Genomic DNA, 24,094 nt, shown 5'->3' with positions numbered 1-24,094 from the left:
TAAGGATCGAGTAATTAAGACAATTAAATATTATAACTTATCAGTTTTCAACAGAATTGAATTAAATTTGAGATATAGCCATTATATATTACTCTACAATTATGTGTACAATTTTATGAAAATCAAACTACTTTATCCTGCAGCTTCCATTGAAATGTTCGACTAATTAATACAATTAAAAATTATAATTTTTCAGTTTTTAACCGGATTTGATCAAATTTGAGATATAGCAATTTTATGTTACTTTACAATTTTGTGTAAAATTTTATGAAAATTTAAGTACTATATCCTATAGCTCCCATAGTAACGATCGAGTAATTAATACAATTAAATATTATAACTTTTTCAGTGTTCAACAGAATTTAATTAAATTTAAATAAAGCCATTATATATTACTCTACAATTATGTGTTCAATTTTATGAAAATCGAACTACTATATCCTGCTGCTCCCATAGTAACGATCAAGTAATTAATACAATTGAATATTATAACTTTTTCCGTTTTCAACAGAATTTAATTAAATTTGAGATATAGACATTTTATATTACTCTACAATTTTGTGTACAATTTTATGAAAATCGAACTACTATATCCTGCTGCTCCCATAGTAACGATCGAGTAATTAATACAATTAAATATTATAACTTTTTCCGTTTTCAACAGAATTTAATTAATTTTGAGATATAGCCATTTTATATTACTCTATGTGTACAATTTTATGAAAATCGAACTACTATATCCTGCTGCTCCCATAGTAACGATCGAGTAATTAATACAATTAAATATTATAACTTTTCAGTTTTCAACAGAATTTAATTAAATTTGAGATATAGAAATTATATATTACTCTACAATTATGTGTACAATTTTATGAAAATCGAACTACTATATAATGCTGCTCCCATAGTAAGGATCGAGTAATTAATACAATTAAATATTATAACTTTTCAGTGTTCAACAGAATTTAATTAAATTTGAGATAAAGCCATTATATATTACTCTACAATTATGTGTGCAATTTTATGAAAATCGAACTACTATATCCTGCTGCTCCCATAGTAACGATCAAGTAATTAATACAATTGAATATTATAACTTTTTCCGTTTTCAACAGAATTTAATTAATTTTGAGATATAGCCATTTTATATTACTCTCATTTGTGTACAATTTTATGAAAATCGAACTACTATATCCTGCTGCTCCCATAGTAACGATCGAGTAATTAATACAATTAAATATTATAACTTTTCAGTTTTCAACAGAATTTAATTAAATTTAAGATATAGCCATTTTATATTACTCTTCAATTTTGTGTACAATTTTATGAAAATCGAACTATATCCTGCGCTCCATAGTAACGTGAGAATTAATACAATTAAAAATTATAACTTTTTCAGTTTATAACCGTATTGATCAAATTTGAGATATAGCAATATTATGTTACTTTACAATTTTGTGTACAATTTTATGAAAATTGAAGTACTATATCCTATAGCTCCCATAGTAACGATCGAGTAATTAATACAATTAAATATTCTAACTTTTTCAGTGTTCAACAGAATTTAATTAAATTTGAGATATAGCCATTTTATATTACTCTACAATTTTGTGTGACAATTTTATGAAAATCGAACTACTATATCCTGCTGCTCCCATAGTAAGGATCGAGTAATTAATACAATTAAATATTATAACTTTTTCAGTTTTCAACAGAATTTAATTAAATTTGAGATATAGCCATTTTATTATCTACATTTATGTGTACAATTTTATGAAAATCGAACTACTATATCCTGCTGCTCCCATAGTAACGATCGAGTAATATAGCAATATTATGTTACTTTACAATTTTGTGTACAATTTTATGAAAATTGAAGTACTATATCCTATAGCTCACATAGTAACGATCGAGTAATTAATACAATTAAATCGAACTACTATATCCTGCTGCTCCCATAGTAACGATCGAGTAATTAATACAATTAAATATTATAACTTTTCAGTTTTCAACAGAATTTAATTAAATTTGAGATATAGCCATTTTATATTACTCTACAATTATGTGTACAATTTTATGAAAATCGAACTACTATATCCTGCAGCTCCCATAGGAACGATCGAGTAATTAATACAATTAAAAATTATAACTTTTTCAGTTTTCAACAGAATTTAATTAAATTTGAGATATAGCCATTTTATGTTACTCTACAATTTTGTGTACAATTTTATGAAAATCGAACTACTATATCCTGCAGCTCCCATAGTAACGATCGAGATATTAATACAATTAAATATTATAACTTTTTCAGTGTTCAACAGAATTTAATTAAATTTGAGATATAGCCATTATATATTACTCTACAATTTTGTGTGCAATTTTATGAAAATCGAACTACTATATCCTTCTGCTCCCATAGTAACGATCAAGTAATTAATACAATTGAATATTATAACTTTTTCAGTTTTCAACAGAATTTAATTATATTTGAGATATAGCCATTTTATATTACTCTACAATTTTGTGTACAATTTTATGAAAATCGAACTACTATATCCTGCTGCTCCCATAGTAACGATCGAGTAATTAATACAATTAAATATTATAACTTTTTCAGTTTTCAACAGAATTTAATTAAATTTGAGATATAGCCATTTTATATTACTCTACAATTTTGTGTACAATTTTATGAAAATCGAACTACTATATCCTATAGCTCCCATAGTAACGATCGAGTAATTAATACAATTAAATATTATAACTTTTCAGTTTTCAACAGAATTTAATTAAATTTGAGATATAGCCATTTTATATTACTCTACAATTTTGTGTACAATTTTATGAAAATCGAACTACTATATCCTGCTAGCTCCCATAGTAACGATCGAGATATTAATACAATTAAATATTATAACTTTTCAGTTTTCAACAGAATTTAATTAAATTTGAGATATAGCCATTTTATATTACTCTACAATTTTGTGTACAATTTTATGAAAATCGAACTACTATATCCTGCTGCTCCCATAGTAACGATCGAGTAATTAATACAATTAAATATTATAACTTTTCAGTTTTCAACAGAATTTAATTAAATTTGAGATATAGCCATTTTATATTACTCTACAATTATGTGTACAATTTTATGAAAATCGAACTACTATATCCTGCTGCTCCCATAGTAACGATCGAGTAATTAATACAATTAAATATTATAACTTTTTCAGTTTTCAACAGAATTTAATTAAATTTGAGATATAGCCATTTTATATTACTCTTCAATTTTGTGTACAATTTTATGAAAATCGAACTACTATATCCTGCTGCTCCCATAGTAACGATCGAGTAATTAATACAATTGAATATTATAACTTTTTCAGTTTTCAACAGAATTTAATTAAATTTGAGATATAGCCATTTTTTATTACTCTACAATTTTGTGTACAATTTTATGAAAATCGAACTACTATATCCTGCTGCTCCCATAGTAACGATCGAGTAATTAATACAATTAAATATTATAACTTTTCAGTTTTCAACAGAATTTAATTAAATTTGAGATATAGCCATTTTATATTACTCTACAATTTTGTGTACAATTTTATGAAAATCGAACTACTATATCCTGCAGCTCCCATAGTAACGATCGAGATATTAATACAATTAAATATTATAACTTTTCAGTTTTCAACAGAATTTAATTAAATTTGAGATATAGCCATTTTATATTACTCTACAATTTTGTGTACAATTTTATGAAAATCGAACTACTATATCCTGCTGCTCCCATAGTAACGATCGAGTAATTAATACAATTAAATATTATAACTTTTTCAGTTTTCAACAGAATTTAATTAAATTTGAGATATAGCCATTTTATATTACTCTACAATTTTGTGTACAATTTTATGAAAATCGAACTACTATATCCTGCTGCTCCCATAGTAACGATCGAGTAATTAATACAATTAAATATTATAACTTTTCAGTTTTCAACAGAATTTAATTAAATTTGAGATATAGCCATTTTATATTACTCTACAATTTTGTGTAAAGTTTTATGAAAATCGGACTACTATATCCTGCAGCTCCCATAAGAACGATCGAGAAATTAATACAATTAAATATTATAACTTTTTCAGTTTTCAACCGAATTTAATCAAATTTGAGATATAGCCATTTTATATTACTCTACAATTTTGTGTACAATTTTATGAAAATTGAACTACTATATCCTATAGCTCCCATAGTAACGATCGAGTATTTAATACAATTAAATCGAACTACTATATCCTGCTGCTCCCATAGTAACGTTCGACTAATTAATACAATTAAATATTATAACTTTTCAGTTTTCAACAGAATTTAATTAAATTTAAGATATAGCCATTTTATATTACTCTACAATTTTGTGTACAATTTTATGAAAATCGAACTACTATATCCTGCAGCTTCCATTGAAAAGTTCGACTAATTAATACAATTAAATATTATAACTTTTTCAGTTTTCAACAGAATTTAATTAAATTTGAGATATAGCCATTTTATGTTACTTTACAATTTTGTGTACAATTTTATGAAAATCGAACTACTATATCCTGTAGCTCCCATAGTAACGATCGAGTAATTAATACAATTAAATATTATAAATTTTTCAGTGTTCAACAGAATTTAATTAAGTTTAAGATATAGCCATTATAAATTACTCTACAATTATGTGTACAATTTTATGAAAATCGAACTACTATATCCTGCTGCTCCCATAGTAACGATCGAGTAATTAATACAATTAAATATTATAACTTTTTCAGTTTTCAACAGAATTTAATTAAATTTGAGATATAGCCATTTTATATTACTCTAATGTGTACAATTTTATGAAAATCGAACTACTATATCCTGCTGCTCCCATAGTAACGATCGAGTAATTAATACAATTAAATATTATAACTTTTCAGTTTTCAACAGAATTTAATTAAATTTGAGATATAGCCATTTTTTATTACTCTTCAATTTTGTGTACAATTTTATGAAAATCGAACTACTATATCCTGCTGCTCCCATAGTAACGATCGAGTAATTAATACAATTAAATATTATAACTTTTCAGTTTTCAACAGAATTTAATTAAATTTGAGATATAGCCATTTTATATTACTCTACAATTTTGTGTACAATTTTATGAAAATCGAACTACTATATCCTGCTGCTCCCATAGTAACGATCGAGTAATTAATACAATTAAATATTATAACTTTTCAGTGTTCAACAGAATTTAATTAAATTTGAGATATAGCCATTATATATTACTCTACAATTATGTGTGCAATTTTATGAAAATCGAACTACTATATCCTGCTGCTCCCATAGTAACGATCAAGTAATTAATACAATTGAATATTATAACTTTTTCCGTTTTCAACAGAATTTAATTAAATTTGAGATATAGCCATTTTATATTACTCTAATTTGTGTACAATTTTATGAAAATCGAACTACTATATCCTGCTGCTCCCATAGTAACGATCGAGTAATTAATACAATTAAATATTATAACTTTTCAGTTTTCAACAGAATTTAATTAAATTTAAGATATAGCCATTTTATATTACTCTTCAATTTTGTGTACAATTTTATGAAAATCGAACTAATATAGAGAAATTAATACAATTAAAAATTATAACTTTTTCAGTTTATAACCGTATTGATCAAATTTGAGATATAGCAATATTATGTTACTTTACAATTTTGTGTACAATTTTATGAAAATTGAAGTACTATATCCTATAGCTCCCATAGTAACGATCGAGTAATTAATACAATTAAATATTATAACTTTTTCAGTTTTCAACAGAATTTAATTAAATTTGAGATATAGCCATTTTATATTACTCTACAATTTTGTGTAAAATTTTATGAAAATCGAACTACTATATCCTGCTGCTCCCATAGTAAGGATCGAGTAATTAATACAATTAAATATTATAACTTTTTCCGTTTTCAACAGAATTTAATTTATTTTGAGATATAGCCATTTTATATTACTTTATGTGTACAATTTTATGAAAATCGAACTACTATATCCTGCTGCTCCCATAGTAACGATCAAGAAATTAATACAATTAAATATTATAACTTTTTCAGTTTTCAACAGAATTTAATTAAATTTGAGATATAGCCATTTTGTATTACTCTACAATTTTGTGTACAATTTTATGAAAATCGAACTACTATATCCTGCAGCTCCCATAGTAACGATCGAGTAATTAATACAATTAAATATTATAACTTTTTCAGTTTTCAACAGAATTTAATTAAATTTGAGATATAGCCATTTTATATTACTCTTCAATTTTGTGTAAAATTTTATGAAAATCGAACTACTATATCCTGCAGCTCCCATAGTAACGATCGAGTAATTAATACAATTAAATATTATAACTTTTTCAGTTTTCAACAGAATTTAATTAAATTTGAGATATAGCCATTATATATTACTCTACAATTATGTGTGCAATTTTATGAAAATCGAACTACTATATCCTGCTGCTCCCATAGTAACGATCAAGTAATTAATACAATTGAATATTATAACTTTTTCAGTTTTCAACAGAATTTAATTAAATTTGAGATATAGCCATTTTATATTACTCTACAATTATGTGTACAATTTTATGAAAATCGAACTACTATATCCTGCTGCTCCCATAGTAACGATCGAGATATTAATACAATTGAATATTATAACTTTTTCAGTTTTCAACAGAATTTAATTAAATTTGAGATATAGCCATTTTATATTACTCTACAATTTGTGTACAATTTTATGAAAATCGGACTACTATATCCTGCAGCTCCCATAGTAACGATCGAGTAATTAATACAATTAAATATTATAACTTTTCAGTTTTTAACAGAATTTAATTAAATTTGAGATATAGCCATTTTTTATTACTCTTCAATTTTGTGTACAATTTTATGAAAATCGAACTACTATATCCTGCTGCTCCCATAGTAACGATCGAGTAATTAATACAATTAAATATTATAACTTTTCAGTTTTCAACAGAATTTAATTAAATTTGAGATATAGCCATTTTATATTACTCTACAATTTTGTGTACAATTTTATGAAAATCGAACTACTATATCCTGCTGCTCCCATAGTAAGGATCGAGTAATTAATACAATTAAATATTATAACTTTTCAGTGTTCAACAGAATTTAATTAAATTTGAGATATAGCCATTATATATTACTCTACAATTATGTGTGCAATTTTATGAAAATCGAACTACTATATCCTGCTGCTCCCATAGTAACGATCGAGTAATTAATACAATTGAATATTATAACTTTTTCCGTTTTCAACAGAATTTAATTAATTTTGAGATATAGCCATTTTATATTACTCTTCAATTTTGTGTACAATTTTATGAAAATCGAACTAATATATCCTACTGCACCCATAGTAACGATCGAGTAATTGATACAATTAAATATTATAACTTTTCAGTTTTCAACAGAATTTAATTAAATTTAAGATATAGCCATTTTATATTACTCTTCAATTTTGTGTACAATTTTATGAAAATCGAACTAATATATCCTGCTGCACCCATAGTAACGATCGAGTAATTAATACAATTGAATATTATAACTTTTTCAGTTTTCAACAGAATTTAATTAAATTTGAGATATAGAAATTATATATTACTCTACAATTATGTGTACAATTTTATGAAAATCGAACTACTATATCCTGCAGTTTTCATTGGAACGTTAGAGAAATTAATACAATTAAAAATTATAACTTTTTCAGTTTTTAACCGGATTTGATCAAAATTGAGATATAGCAATTTTATATTACTCTACAATTTTGTGTAAAATTTTATGAAAATTAAAGTACTATATCCTATAGCTCCCATAGTAACGATCGAGTAATTAATACAATTAAATATTATAACTTTTTCAGTGTTCAACAGAATTTAATTTTATGAAAATCGAACTACTATATCCTGCTGCTCCCATAGTAACGATCAAGTAATTAATACAATTGAATATTATAACTTTTTCCGTTTTCAACAGAATTTAATTAAATTTGAGATATAGCCATTTTATATTACTCTATGTGTACAATTTTATGAAAATCGAACTACTATATCCTGCTGCTCCCATAGTAACGATCGAGTAATTAATACAATTGAATATTATAACTTTTTCAGTTTTCAACAGAATTTAATTAAATTTGAGATATAGCCATTTTATATTACTCTACAATTTTGTGTACAATTTTATGAAAATCGAACTACAATATCCTGCAGCTCCCATTGTAACGATCGAGATAATTAATACAATTAAATATTATAACTTTTTCAGTTTTCAACAGAATTTAATTAAATTTGAGATATAGCAATTTTATGTTACTTTATAATTTTGTGTACAATTTTATGAAAATTGAAGTACTATATCCTATAGCTCCCATAGTAACGATCGAGTAATTAATACAATTAAATATTCTAACTTTTTCAGTGTTCAACAGAATTTAATTAAATTTGAGATATAGCCATTTTATATTACTCTACAATTATGTGTGAAATTTTATGAAAATCGAACTACTATATCCTGCTGCTCCCATAGTAACGATCAAGTAATTAATACAATTAAATATTATAACTTTTTCAGTTTTCAACAGAATTTAATTAAATTTGAGATATAGCCATTTTATATTACTCTATGTGTACAATTTTATGAAAATCGAACTACTATATCCTGCTGCTCCCATAGTAACGATCAAGTAATTAATACAATTGAATATTATAACTTTTTCCGTTTTCAACAGAATTTAATTAAATTTGAGATATAGCCATTTTATATTACTCTACAATTATGTGTACAATTTTATGAAAATCGAACTACTATATCCTGCTGCTCCCATAGTAACGATCGAGTAATTAATACAATTAAATATTATAACTTTTCAGTTTTCAACAGAATTTAATTAAATTTAAGATATAGCCATTTTATATTACTCTTCAATTTTGTGTACAATTTTATGAAAATCGAACTAATATATCCTGCTGCACCCATAGTAACGATCGAGTAATTAATACATTTAAATATTATAATTTTTCAGTTTTCAACAGAATTTAATTAAATTTGAGATATAGCCATTTTATATTACTCTACAATTATGTGTACAATTTTATGAAAATCGAACTACTATATCCTGCTGCTCCCATAGTAACGATCGAGTAATTAATACAATTAAATATTATAACTTTTCAGTTTTCAACAGAATTTAATTAAATTTGAGATATAGCCATTATATATTACTCTACAATTATGTGTGCAATTTTATGAAAATCGAACTACTATATCCTGCTGCTCCCATAGTAACGATCAAGTAATTAATACAATTGAATATTATAACTTTTTCAGTTTTCAACAGAATTTAATTAAATTTGAGATATAGCCATTTTATATTACTCTATTTTGTGTACAATTTTATGAAAATCGAACTACTATATCCTGCTGCTCCCATAGTAACGATCGAGTAATTAATACAATTAAATATTATAACTTTTCAGTTTTCAACAGAATTTAATTAAATTTGAGATATAGCCATTTTATATTACTCTACAATTTTGTGTACAATTTTATGAAAATCGAACTACTATATCCTGCAGCTCCCATTGCAACGATCGAGAAATTAATACAATTAAAAATTATAACTTTTTCAGTTTTCAACAGAATTTAATTAAATTTGAGATATAGCAATTTTATATTACTTTACAATTTTGTGTACAATTTTATGAAAATTGAAGTACTATATCCTATAGCTCCCATAGTAACGATCGAGTATTTAATACAATTAAATCGAACTACTATATCCTGCTGCTCCCATAGTAACGATCGAGTAATTAATACAATTAAATATTATAACTTTTCAGTTTTCAACAGAATTTAATTAAATTTGAGATATAGCCATTATATATTACTCTACAATTATGTGTACAATTTTATGAAAATCGAACTACTTTATCCTGCAGCTTCCATTGAAATGTTCGAGCTAATTAATACAATTAAAAATTATAACTTTTTCAGTTTTTAACCGGATTTGATAAAATTTGAGATATAGCAATTTTATGTTACTCTACAATTTTGTGTTACAATTTTATGAAAATTGAAGTACTATATCCTATAGCTCCCATAGTAACGATCGAGTAATTAATACAATTAAATATTATAACTTTTTCAGTGTTCAACAGAATTTAATTAAATTTGAGATATAGCCATTATATATTACTCTACAATTATGTGTACAATTTTATGAAAATCGAACTACTATATCCTGCTGCTCCCATAGTAACGATCGAGTAATTAATACAATTGAATATTATAACTTTTTCAGTTTTCAACAGAATTTAATTAAATTTGAGATATAGCCATTTTATATTACTCTAATTTGTGTACAATTTTATGAAAATCGAACTACTATATCCTGCAGCTCCCATAGTAACGATCGAGTAATTAATACAATTAAATATTATAACTTTTTCAGTTTTCAACAGAATTTAATTAAATTTGAGATATAGCCATTTTATATTACTCTATGTGTACAATTTTATGAAAATCGAACTACTATATCCTGCTGCTCCCATAGTAACGATCGAGAAATTAATACAATTAAATATTATAACTTTTCAGTTTTCAACAGAATTTAATTAAATTTGAGATATAGCCATTTTATATTACTCTACAATTTTGTGTACAATTTTATGAAAATCGAACTACTATATCCTGCAGCTCCCATAGTAACGATCGAGATATTAATACAATTAAATATTATAACTTTTCAGTGTTCAACAGAATTTAATTAAATTTGAGATATAGCCATTATATATTACTCTACAATTATGTGTGCAATTTTATGAAAATCGAACTACTATATCCTTCTGCTCCCATAGTAACGATCAAGTAATTAATACAATTGAATATTATAACTTTTTCAGTTTTCAACAGAATTTAATTAAATTTGAGATATAGCCATTTTATATTACTCTTCAATTTGTGTACAATTTTATGAAAATCGAACTACTATATCCTGCTGCTCCCATAGTAACGATCGAGTAATTAATACAATTAAATATTATAACTTTTCAGTTTTCAACAGAATTTAATTAAATTTAAGATATAGCCATTTTATATTACTCTTCAATTTTGTGTACAATTTTATGAAAATCGAACTACTATATCCTGCAGTAAGTCGAAATTAATACAATTAAAAATTATAACTTTTTCAGTTTTCAACAGAATTTAATCAAATTTGAGATATAGCAATTTTATGTTACTTTACAATTTTGTGTACAATTTTATGAAAATCGGACTACTATATCCTGTAGCTCCCATAGTAACGATCGAGTAATTAATACAATTAAATATTCTAACTTTTTCAGTGTTCAACAGAATTTAATTAAATTTGAGATATAGCCATTTTATATTACTCTACAATTATGTGTGAAATTTTATGAAAATCGAACTACTATATCCTGCTGCTCCCATAGTAACGATCGAGTAATTAATACAATTAAATATTATAACTTTTTCAGTTTTCAACAGAATTTAATTAAATTTGAGATATAGCCATTTTATATTACTCTTAATTTGTGTACAATTTTATGAAAATCGAACTACTATATCCTGCTGCTCCCATAGTAACGATCAAGTAATTAATACAATTAAATATTATAACTTTTTCAGTTTTCAACAGAATTTAATTAAATTTGAGATATAGCCATTTTATATTACTCTACAATTTTGTGTACAATTTTATGAAAATCGAACTACTTTATCCTGCAGCTCCCATTGAAATGTTCGACTAATTAATACAATTAAAAATTATAACTTTTTCAGTTTTTAACAGCATTTGATAAAATTTGAGATATAGCTTTTTTATGTTACTTTACAATTTTGTGTACAATTTTATGAAAATCGAACTACTATATCCTGCAGCTCCCATAGTAACGATCGAGTAATTAATACAATTAAATATTATAACTTTTTCAGTGTTCAACAGAATTTAATTAAATTTGAGATATAGCCATTATATATTACTCTACAATTATGTGTGCAATTTTATGAAAATCGAACTACTATATCCTGCTGCTCCCATAGTAACGATCGAGTAATTAATACAATTAAATATTATAACTTTTTCAGTTTTCAACAGAATTTAATTAAATTTGAGATATAGCCATTTTATATTACTCTAATTTTGTGTACAATTTTATGAAAATCGAACTACTATATCCTGCTGCTCCCATAGTAACGATCGAGTAATTAATAAAATTAAATATTATAACTTTTTCAGTTTTCAACAGAATTTAATTAAATTTGAGATATAGCCATTTTATATTACTCTACAATTTTGTGTACAATTTTATGAAAATCGAACTACTATATCCTGCTGCTCCCATAGTAACGATCGAGTAATTAATACAATTAAATATTATAACTTTTCAGTTTTCAACAGAATTTAATTAAATTTGAGATATAGCCATTTTATATTACTCTACAATTTTGTGTACAATTTTATGAAAATCGAACTACTATATCCTGCTGCTCCCATAGTAACGATCGAGAAATTAATACAATTAAATATTATAATTTTTCAGTTTTCAACAGAATTTAATTAAATTTGAGATATAGCCATTTTATATTACTCTACAATTTTGTGTACAATTTTATGAAAATCGAACTACTATATCCTGCAGCTCCCATAGTAACGATCGAGTAATTAATACAATTAAATATTATAACTTTTCAGTTTTCAACAGAATTTAATTAAATTTGAGATATAGCCATTTTTTATTACTCTTCAATTTTGTGTACAATTTTATGAAAATCGAACTACTATATCCTGCTGCTCCCATAGTAACGATCGAGTAATTAATACAATTAAATATTATAACTTTTTCAGTTTTCAACAGAATTTAATTAAATTTGAGATATAGCCATTTTATATTACTCTACAATTTTGTGTACAATTTTATGAAAATCGAACTACTATATCCTGCTGCTCCCATAGTAACGATCGAGTAATTAATACAATTAAATATTATAACTTTTCAGTTTTCAACAGAATTTAATTAAATTTGAGATATAGCCATTTTATATTACTCTACAATTTTGTGTACAATTTTATGAAAATCGAACTACTATATCCTGCAGCTCCCATAGGAACGATCGAGAAATTAATACAATTAAATATTATAACTTTTTCAGTTTTCAACAGAATTTAATTAAATTTGAGATATAGCCATTTTATATTACTCTACAATTTTGTGTACAATTTTATGAAAATTGAATTACTATATCCTACAGCTCCCATAGTAACGATCGAGATTTAATACAATTAAATCGAACTACTATATCCTATAGCTCCCATAGTAACGATCGAGTAATTAATACAATTAAATATTATAACTTTTCAGTTTTCAACAGAATTTAATTAAATTTGAGATATAGCCATTTTATATTACTCTACAATTTTGTGTACAATTTTATGAAAATCGAACTACTATATCCTGCAGCTCCCATAGTAACGATCGAGATAATTAATACAATTAAATATTATAACTTTTTCAGTTTTCAACCCTATTTGGTCAAATTTGGGACATAGCCATTTTATATTACTCTACAATTTTGTGTTACAATTTTATGAAAATCGAACTACTATATCCTGCTAGCTCCCATAGTAACGATCGAGTATATTAATAAAATTAAATATTATAACTTTTTCAGTGTTCAACAGAATTTAATTTATTTTGAGATATAGCCATTTTATATTACTCTATGTGTACAATTTTATGAAAATCGAACTACTATATCCTGCTGCTCCCATAGTAACGATCGAGTAATTAATACAATTAAATATTATAACTTTTTCAGTTTTCAACAGAATTTAATTAAATTTGAGATATAGCCATTTTATATTACTCTACAATTTTGTGTAAAGTTTTATGAAAATCGGACTACTATATCCTGCAGCTCCCATAGGAACGATCGAGAAATTAATACAATTAAATATTATAACTTTTCAGTTTTCAACAGAATTTAATTAAATTTGAGATATAGCCATTTTATATTACTCTTCAATTTTGTGTACAATTTTATGAAAATCGAACTACTATATCCTGCAGCTCCCATAGTAACGATCGAGTAATTAATACAATTAAATATTATAACTTTTCAGTTTTCAACAGAATTTAATTAAATTTGAGATATAGCCATTTTATATTACTCTACAATTTTGTGTACAATTTTATGAAAATCGAACTACTATATACCTGCAGCTCCCATAGTAACGATCGAGAAATTAATACAATTAAATATTATAACTTTTCAGTTTTCAACAGAATTTAATTAAATTTGAGATATAGCCATTTTTTATTACTCTTCAATTTTGTGTACAATTTTATGAAAATCGAACTACTATATCCTGCTGCTCCCATAGTAACGATCGAGTAATTAATACAATTGAATATTATAACTTTTCAGTTTTCAACAGAATTTAATTAAATTTGAGATATAGCCATTTTATATTACTCTACAATTTTGTGTACAATTTTATGAAAATCGAACTACTATATCCTGCAGCTCCCATAGTAACGATCGAGATATTAATACAATTAAATATTATAACTTTTCAGTTTTCAACAGAATTTAATTAAATTTGAGATATAGCCATTTTTTATTACTCTTCAATTTTGTGTACAATTTTATGAAAATCGAACTACTATATCCTGCAGCTCCCATAGTAACGATCGAGATATTAATACAATTAAATATTATAACTTTTTCAGTTTTCAACAGAATTTAATTAAATTTGAGATATAGCCATTTTATATTACTCTACAATTTTGTGTACAATTTTATGAAAATCGAACTACTATATCCTGCTGCTCCCATAGTAACGATCGAGATATTAATACAATTGAATATTATAACTTTTTCAGTTTTCAACAGAATTTAATTATATTTGAGATATAGCCATTTTATATTACTCTACAATTATGTGTAAAATATTATGAAAATCGAACTACTATATCCTGCTGCTCCCATAGTAACGATCGAGTAATTAATACAATTAAATATTATAACTTTTCAGTTTTCAACAGAATTTAATTAAATTTGAGATATAGCCATTTTTTATTACTCTTCAATTTTGTGTACAATTTTATGAAAATCGAACTACTATATCCTGCAGCTCCCATAGTAACGATCGAGATATTAATACAATTAAATATTATAACTTTTCAGTTTTCAACAGAATTTAATTAAATTTGAGATATAGCCATTTTATATTACTCTACAATTTTGTGTACAATTTTATGAAAATCGAACTACTATATCCTGCAGCTCCCATAGTAACGATCGAGTAATTAATACAATTAAATATTATAACTTTTTCAGTTTTCAACAGAATTTAATTAAATTTGAGATATAGCCATTTTATATTACTCTACAATTTTGTGTACAATTTTATGAAAATCGAACTACTATATCCTGCAGCTCCCATAGTAACGATCGAGATATTAATACAATTAAATATTATAACTTTTTCAGTGTTCAACAGAATTTAATTAAATTTGAGATATAGCCATTATATATTACTCTACAATTATGTGTGCAATTTTATGAAAATCGAACTACTATATCCTGCTGCTCCCATAGTAACGATCGAGTAATTAATACAATTGAATATTATAACTTTTTCAGTTTTCAACAGAATTTAATTAAATTTGAGATATAGCCATTTTTTATTACTCTTCAATTTTGTGTACAATTTTATGAAAATCGAACTACTATATCCTGCTGCTCCCATAGTAACGATCGAGTAATTAATACAATTAAATATTATAACTTTTTCAGTTTTCAACAGAATTTAATTAAATTTGAGATATAGCCATTTTATATTACTCTACAATTTTGTGTACAATTTTATGAAAATCGAACTACTATAACCTACAGCTCCCATAGTAACGATCGAGTATTAATACAATTAAATATTATAACTTTTCAGTTTTTAACAGAATTTAATTAAATTTGAGATATAGCCATTTTTTATTACTCTTCAATTTTGTGTACAATTTTATGAAAATCGAACTACAATATCCTGCAGCTCCCATAGTAACGATCGAGATATTAATACAATTAAATATTATAACTTTTCAGTTTTCAACAGAATTTAATTAAATTTGAGATATAGCCATTTTATATTACTCTACAATTTTGTGTACAATTTTATGAAAATCGAACTACTATATCCTGCAGCTCCCATAGTAACGATCGAGATATTAATACAATTAAATATTATAACTTTTCAGTTTTCAACAGAATTTAATTAAATTTGAGATATAGCCATTTTATATTACTCTACAATTTTGTGTACAATTTTATGAAAATCGAACTACTATATCCTGCTGCTCCCATAGTAACGATCGAGTAATTAATACAATTAAATATTATAACTTTTTCAGTTTTCAACAGAATTTAATTAAATTTGAGATATAGCCATTTTATATTACTCTACAATTTTGTGTACAATTTTATGAAAATCGAACTACTATATCCTGCAGCTCCCATAGTAACGATCGAGAAATTAATACAATTAAATATTATAACTTTTCAGTTTTCAACAGAATTTAATTAAATTTGAGATATAGCCATTTTATATTACTCTACAATTTTGTGTACAATTTTATGAAAATCGAACTACTATATCCTGCTGCTCCCATAGTAACGATCGAGAAATTAATACAATTAAATATTATAACTTTTTCAGTTTTCAACAGAATTTAATTAAATTTGAGATATAGCCATTTTATATTACTCTACAATTTTGTGTACAATTTTATGAAAATCGAACTACTATATCCTGCAGCTCCCATAGGAACGATCGAGAAATTAATACAATTAAATATTATAACTTTTTCAGTTTTCAACAGAATTTAATTAAATTTGAGATATAGCCATTTTATATTACTCTACAATTTTGTGTACAATTTTATGAAAATCGGACTACTATATCCTATAGCTCCCATAGTAACGATCGAGTAATTAATACAATTAAATATTATAACTTTTTCAGTTTTCAACAGAATTTTTTTAAATTTTATGAAAATCGAACTACTATATCCTGCTGCTCCCATAGTAACGTTCAAGTAATTAATACAATTAAATATTATAACATTTTCAGTTTTCAACAGAATTTAATTAAATTTGAGATATAGCCATTTTATATTACTCTACAATTTTGTGTACAATTTTATGAAAATCGAACTACTATATCCTGCTGCTCCCATAGTAACGATCGAGTATATTAATACAATTAAATATTATAACTTTTCAGTTTTCAACAGAATTTAATTAAATTTGAGATATAGCCATTTTATATTACTCTACAATTTTGTGTACAATTTTATGAAAATCGAACTACTATATCCTGCTGCTCCCATAGTAACGATCGAGTAATTAATACAATTAAATATTATAACTTTTTCAGTTTTCAACAGAATTTAATTAAATTTGAGATATAGCCATTTTATATTACTCTACAATTTTGTGTACAATTTTATGAAAATCGAACTACTATAACCTGCAGCTCCCATAGTAACGATCGAGTAATTAATACAATTAAATATTATAACTTTTTCAGTTTTCAACAGAATTTAATTAAATTTGAGATATAGCCATTTTATATTACTCTACAATTTTGTGTACAATTTTATGAAAATCGAACTACTATATCCTGCAGCTCCCATAGTAACGATCGAGATATTAATACAATTAAATATTATAACTTTTTCAGTTTTCAACAGAATTTAATTAAATTTGAGATATAGCCATTTTATATTACTCTACAATTATGTGTGCAATTTTATGAAAATCGAACTACTATATCCTGCTGCTCCCATAGTAACGATCAAGTAATTAATACAATTAAATATTATAACTTTTCAGTTTTCAACAGAATTTAATTAAATTTGAGATATAGCCATTTTATATTACTCTACAATTTTGTGTACAATTTTATGAAAATCGAACTACTATATCCTGCTGCTCCCATAGTAACGATCGAGATATTAATACAATTAAATATTATAACTTTTCAGTTTTCAACAGAATTTAATTAAATTTGAGATATAGCCATTATATATTACTCTACAATTATGTGTACAATTTTATGAAAATCGAACTACTATATCCTGCTGCTCCCATAGTAACGATCGAGTAATTAATACAATTGAATATTATAACTTTTTCAGTTTTCAACAGAATTTAATTAAATTTGAGATATAGCCATTTTATATTACTCTTCAATTTTGTGTACAATTTTATGAAAATCGAACTACTATATCCTGCTGCTCCCATAGTAACGATCGAGATATTAATACAATTAAATATTATAACTTTTCAGTTTTCAACAGAATTTAATTAAATTTGAGATATAGCCATTTTTTATTACTCTTCAATTTTGTGTACAATTTTATGAAAATCGAACTACTATATCCTGCAGCTCCCATAGTAACGATCGATATATTAATACAATTAAATATTATAACTTTTCAGTTTTCAACAGAATTTAATTAAATTTGAGATATAGCCATTTTATATTACTCTACAATTTTGTGTACAATTTTATGAAAATCGAACTACTATATCCTGCTGCTCCCATAGTAACGATCGAGTAATTAATACAATTAAATATTATAACTTTTCAGTTTTCAACAGAATTTAATTAAATTTGAGATATAGCCATTTTATATTACTCTACAATTTTGTGTACAATTTTATGAAAATCGAACTACTATATCCTGCAGCTCCCATAGTAACGATCGAGATATTAATACAATTAAATATTATAACTTTTTCAGTTTTCAACAGAATTTAATTAAATTTGAGATATAGCCATTTTATATTACTCTACAATTTTGTGTACAATTTTATGAAAATCGAACTACTATATCCTGCAGCTCCCATAGTAACGATCGAGATATTAATACAATTAAATATTATAACTTTTTCAGTTTTCAACAGAATTTAATTAAATTTGAGATATAGCCATTTTATATTACTCTACAATTTTGTGTACAATTTTATGAAAATCGAACTACTATATCCTGCTAGCTCCCATAGTAACGATCGAGTATATTAATACAATTAAATATTATAACTTTTTCAGTTTTCAACAGAATTTAATTAAATTTGAGATATAGCCATTTTATATTACTCTACAATTTTGTGTACAATTTTATGAAAATCGAACTACTATATCCTGCAGCTCCCATAGTAACGATCGAGTAATTAATACAATTAAATATTATAACTTTTTCAGTTTTCAACAGAATTTAATTAAATTTGAGATATAGCCATTTTATATTACTCTACAATTTTGTGTACAATTTTATGAAAATCGAACTACTATATCCTGCAGCTCCCATAGTAACGATCGAGATATTAATACAATTAAATATTATAACTTTTTCAGTTTTCAACAGAATTTAATTAAATTTGAGATATAGCCATTTTATATTACTCTACAATTTTGTGTACAATTTTATGAAAATCGAACTACTATATCCTGCTGCTCCCATAGTAACGATCGAGTAATTAATACAATTAAATATTATAACTTTTTCAGTTTTCAACAGAATTTAATTAAATTTGAGATATAGCCATTTTATATTACTCTACAATTTTGTGTACAATTTTATGAAAATCGAACTACTATATCCTGCTGCTCCCATAGTAACGATCGAGATAATTAATACAATTAAATATTATAACTTTTTCAGTTTTCAACAGAATTTAATTAAATTTGAGATATAGCCATTTTATATTACTCTACAATTTTGTGTACAATTTTATGAAAATCGAACTACTATATCCTGCAGCTCCCATAGTAACGATCGAGATATTAATACAATTAAATATTATAACTTTTCAGTTTTCAACAGAATTTAATTAAATTTGAGATATAGCCATTTTATATTACTCTACAATTTTGTGTACAATTTTATGAAAATCGAACTACTATATCCTGCAGCTCCCATAGTAACGATCGAGATATTAATACAATTAAATATTATAACTTTTTCAGTTTTCAACAGAATTTAATTAAATTTGAGATATAGCCATTTTATATTACTCTACAATTATGTGTGCAATTTTATGAAAATCGAACTACTATATCCTGCTGCTCCCATAGTAACGATCGAGTAATTAATACAATTAAATATTATAACTTTTTCAGTTTTCAACAGAATTTAATTAAATTTGAGATATAGCCATTTTATATTACTCTACAATTTTGTGTACAATTTTATGAAAATCGAACTACTATATCCTGCTGCTCCCATAGTAACGATCGAGATATTAATACAATTAAATATTATAACTTTTCAGTTTTCAACAGAATTTAATTAAATTTGAGATATAGCCATTATATATTACTCTACAATTATGTGTGCAATTTTATGAAAATCGAACTACTATATCCTGCTGCTCCCATAGTAACGATCGAGTAATTAATACAATTAAATATTATAACTTTTCAGTTTTCAACAGAATTTAATTAAATTTGAGATATAGCCATTTTATATTACTCTGTGTGTACAATTTTATGAAAATCGAACTACTATATCCTGCTGCTCCCATAGTAACGATCGAGTATATTAATACAATTAAATATTATAACTTTTCAGTTTTCAACAGAATTTAATTAAATTTGAGATATAGCCATTTTATATTACTCTACAATTTTGTGTACAATTTTATGAAAATCGAACTACTATATCCTGCTGCTCCCATAGTAACGATCGAGTAATTAATACAATTAAATATTATAACTTATATATTCAGTTTTCAACAGAATTTAATTAAATTTGAGATATAGCCATTTTATATTACTCTACAATTTTGTGTACAATTTTATGAAAATCGAACTACTATATCCTGCAGCTCCCATAGTAACGATCGAGAAATTAATACAATTAAATATTATAACTTTTTCAGTTTTTCAACAGAATTTAATTAAATTTGAGATATAGCCATTTTATATTACTCTACAATTTTGTGTACAATTTTATGAAAATCGAACTACTATATCCTGTAGCTCCCATAGTAACGATCGAGTAATTAATACAATTAAATATTATAACTTTTTCAGTTTTCAACAGAATTTAATTAAATTTGAGATATAGCCATTTTATATTACTCTACAATTTTGTGTACAATTTTATGAAAATCGAACTACTATATCCTGCTGCTCCCATAGTAACGATCGAGTAATTAATACAATTAAATATTATAACTTTTCAGTTTTCAACAGAATTTAATTAAATTTGAGATATAGCCATTTTATATTACTCTACAATTTTGTGTACAATTTTATGAAAATCGAACTACTATATCCTGCTGCTCCCATAGTAACGATCGAGTAATTAATACAATTAAATATTATAACTTTTTCAGTTTTCAACAGAATTTAATTAAATTTGAGATATAGCCATTTTATATTACTCTACAATTTTGTGTACAATTTTATGAAAATCGAACTACTATATCCTGCTGCTCCCATAGTAACGATCGAGTAATTAATACAATTAAATATTATAACTTTTCAGTTTTCAACAGAATTTAATTAAATTTGAGATATAGCCATTTTATATTACTCTACAATTATGTGTACAATTTTATGAAAATCGAACTACTATATCCTGCAGCTCCCATAGTAACGATCGAGATATTAATACAATTGAATATTATAACTTTTTCAGTTTTCAACAGAATTTAATTATATTTGAGATATAGCCATTTTATATTACTCTACAATTATGTGTAAAATATTATGAAAATCGAACTACTATATCCTGCTGCTCCCATAGTAACGATCGAGTAATTAATACAATTAAATATTATAACTTTTCAGTTTTCAACAGAATTTAATTAAATTTGAGATATAGCCATTTTATATTACTCTACAATTTTGTGTACAATTTTATGAAAATCGAACTACAATATCCTGCTGCTCCCATAGTAACGATCGAGATATTAATACAATTGAATATTATAACTTTTTCAGTTTTCAACAGAATTTAATTATATTTGAGATATAGCCATTTTATATTACTCTACAATTATGTGTAAAATATTATGAAAATCGAACTACTATATCCTGCAGCTCCCATAGGAACGATCGAGAAATTAATACAATTAAATATTATAACTTTTTCAGTTTTCAACAGAATTTAATTAAATTTGAGATATAGCCATTTTATATTACTCTACAATTTTGTGTACAATTTTATGAAAATCGAACTACTATATCCTGCAGCTCCCATAGTAACGATCGAGTAATTAATACAATTAAATATTATAACTTTTTCAGTTTTCAACAGAATTTAATTAAATTTGAGATATAGCCATTTTATATTACTCTACAATTTTGTGTGAAATTTTATGAAAATCCGACTACTATATCCTGCAGCTCCCAGAAGAACGACAGAAAAAATAATACAATTAAATATTATAACTTTTCAGTTTTTAACAGAATTTAATTAAATTTGAGATATAGCCATTTTATATTACTTTACAATTTTGTGTACAATTTTATGAAAATCGAACTACTATATCCTGCAGCTCCCATAGTAACGATCGAGATATTAATACAATTAAATATTATAACTTTTCAGTTTTCAACAGAATTTAATTAAATTTGAGATATAGCCATTTTATATTACTCTACAATTTTGTGTACAATTTTATGAAAATCGAACTACTATATCCTGCTGCTCCCATAGTAACGTTCAAGTAATTAATAAAATTAAATATTATAACATTTTCAGTTTTCAACAGAATTTAATTAAATTTGAGATATAGCCATTTTATATTACTCTAATTTGTGTACAATTTTATGAAAATCGAACTACTATATCCTGCAGCTCCCATAGTAACGATCGAGTAATTAATACAATTAAATATTATAACTTTTTCAGTTTTCAACAGAATTTAATTAAATTTGAGATATAGCCATTTTATATTACTCTACAATTTGTGTACAATTTTATGAAAATCGAACTACTATATCCTGCTGCTCCCATAGTAACGATCGAGTAATTAATACAATTAAATATTATAACTTTTCAGTTTTCAACAGAATTTAATTAAATTTGAGATATAGCCATTTTATATTACTCTACAATTATGTGTACAATTTTATGAAAATCGAACTACTATATCCTGCTGCTCCCATAGTAACGATCAAGTAATTAATACAATTAAATATTATAACTTTTTCAGTTTTCAACAGAATTTAATTAAATTTGAGATATAGCCATTTTATATTACTCTACAATTTTGTGTACAATTTTATGAAAATCGAACTACTATATCCTGCTGCTCCCATAGTAACGATCGAGTAATTAATACAATTAAATATTATAACTTTTCAGTTTTCAACAGAATTTAATTAAATTTGAGATATAGCCATTTTATATTACTCTACAATTTTGTGTACAATTTTATGAAAATCGAACTACTATATCCTGCTGCTCCCATAGTAACGATCGAGTAATTAATACAATTGAATATTATAATATATATAATTCTGTTTTCAACAGAATTTAATTAAATTTGAGATATAGCCATTTTATATTACTCTACAATTTTGTGTACCATTTTATGAAAATCGAACTACTATATCCTGCAGCTTCCATAGTAACGATAGAGAAATTAATACAATTAAATATTATAACTTTTTCAGTTTTCAACAGTATTTAATTAAATTTGAGATATAGCCATTTTATGTTACTTTACAATTTTGTGTACAATTTTATGAAAATTGAAGTACTATATCGTATAGCTCCCATAGTAACGATCGAGTAATTAATACAATTAAATATTATAACTTTTTCAGTGTTCAACAGAATTTAATTAAATTTGAGATATAGCCATTTTATATTACTCTACAATTTTGTGTACAATTTTATGAAAATCGAACTACTATATCCTGCTGCTCCCATAGTAA

This window comes from Drosophila serrata, unplaced genomic scaffold (genome assembly GCF_035046125.1).
Source record: "Drosophila serrata isolate PLE 108 unplaced genomic scaffold, ASM3504612v1 contig_255, whole genome shotgun sequence".
In the NCBI taxonomy this organism is placed as follows: Eukaryota; Metazoa; Arthropoda; class Insecta; order Diptera; family Drosophilidae; genus Drosophila; species Drosophila serrata.
Note: the sequence above shows the minus strand (reverse complement) of the source record.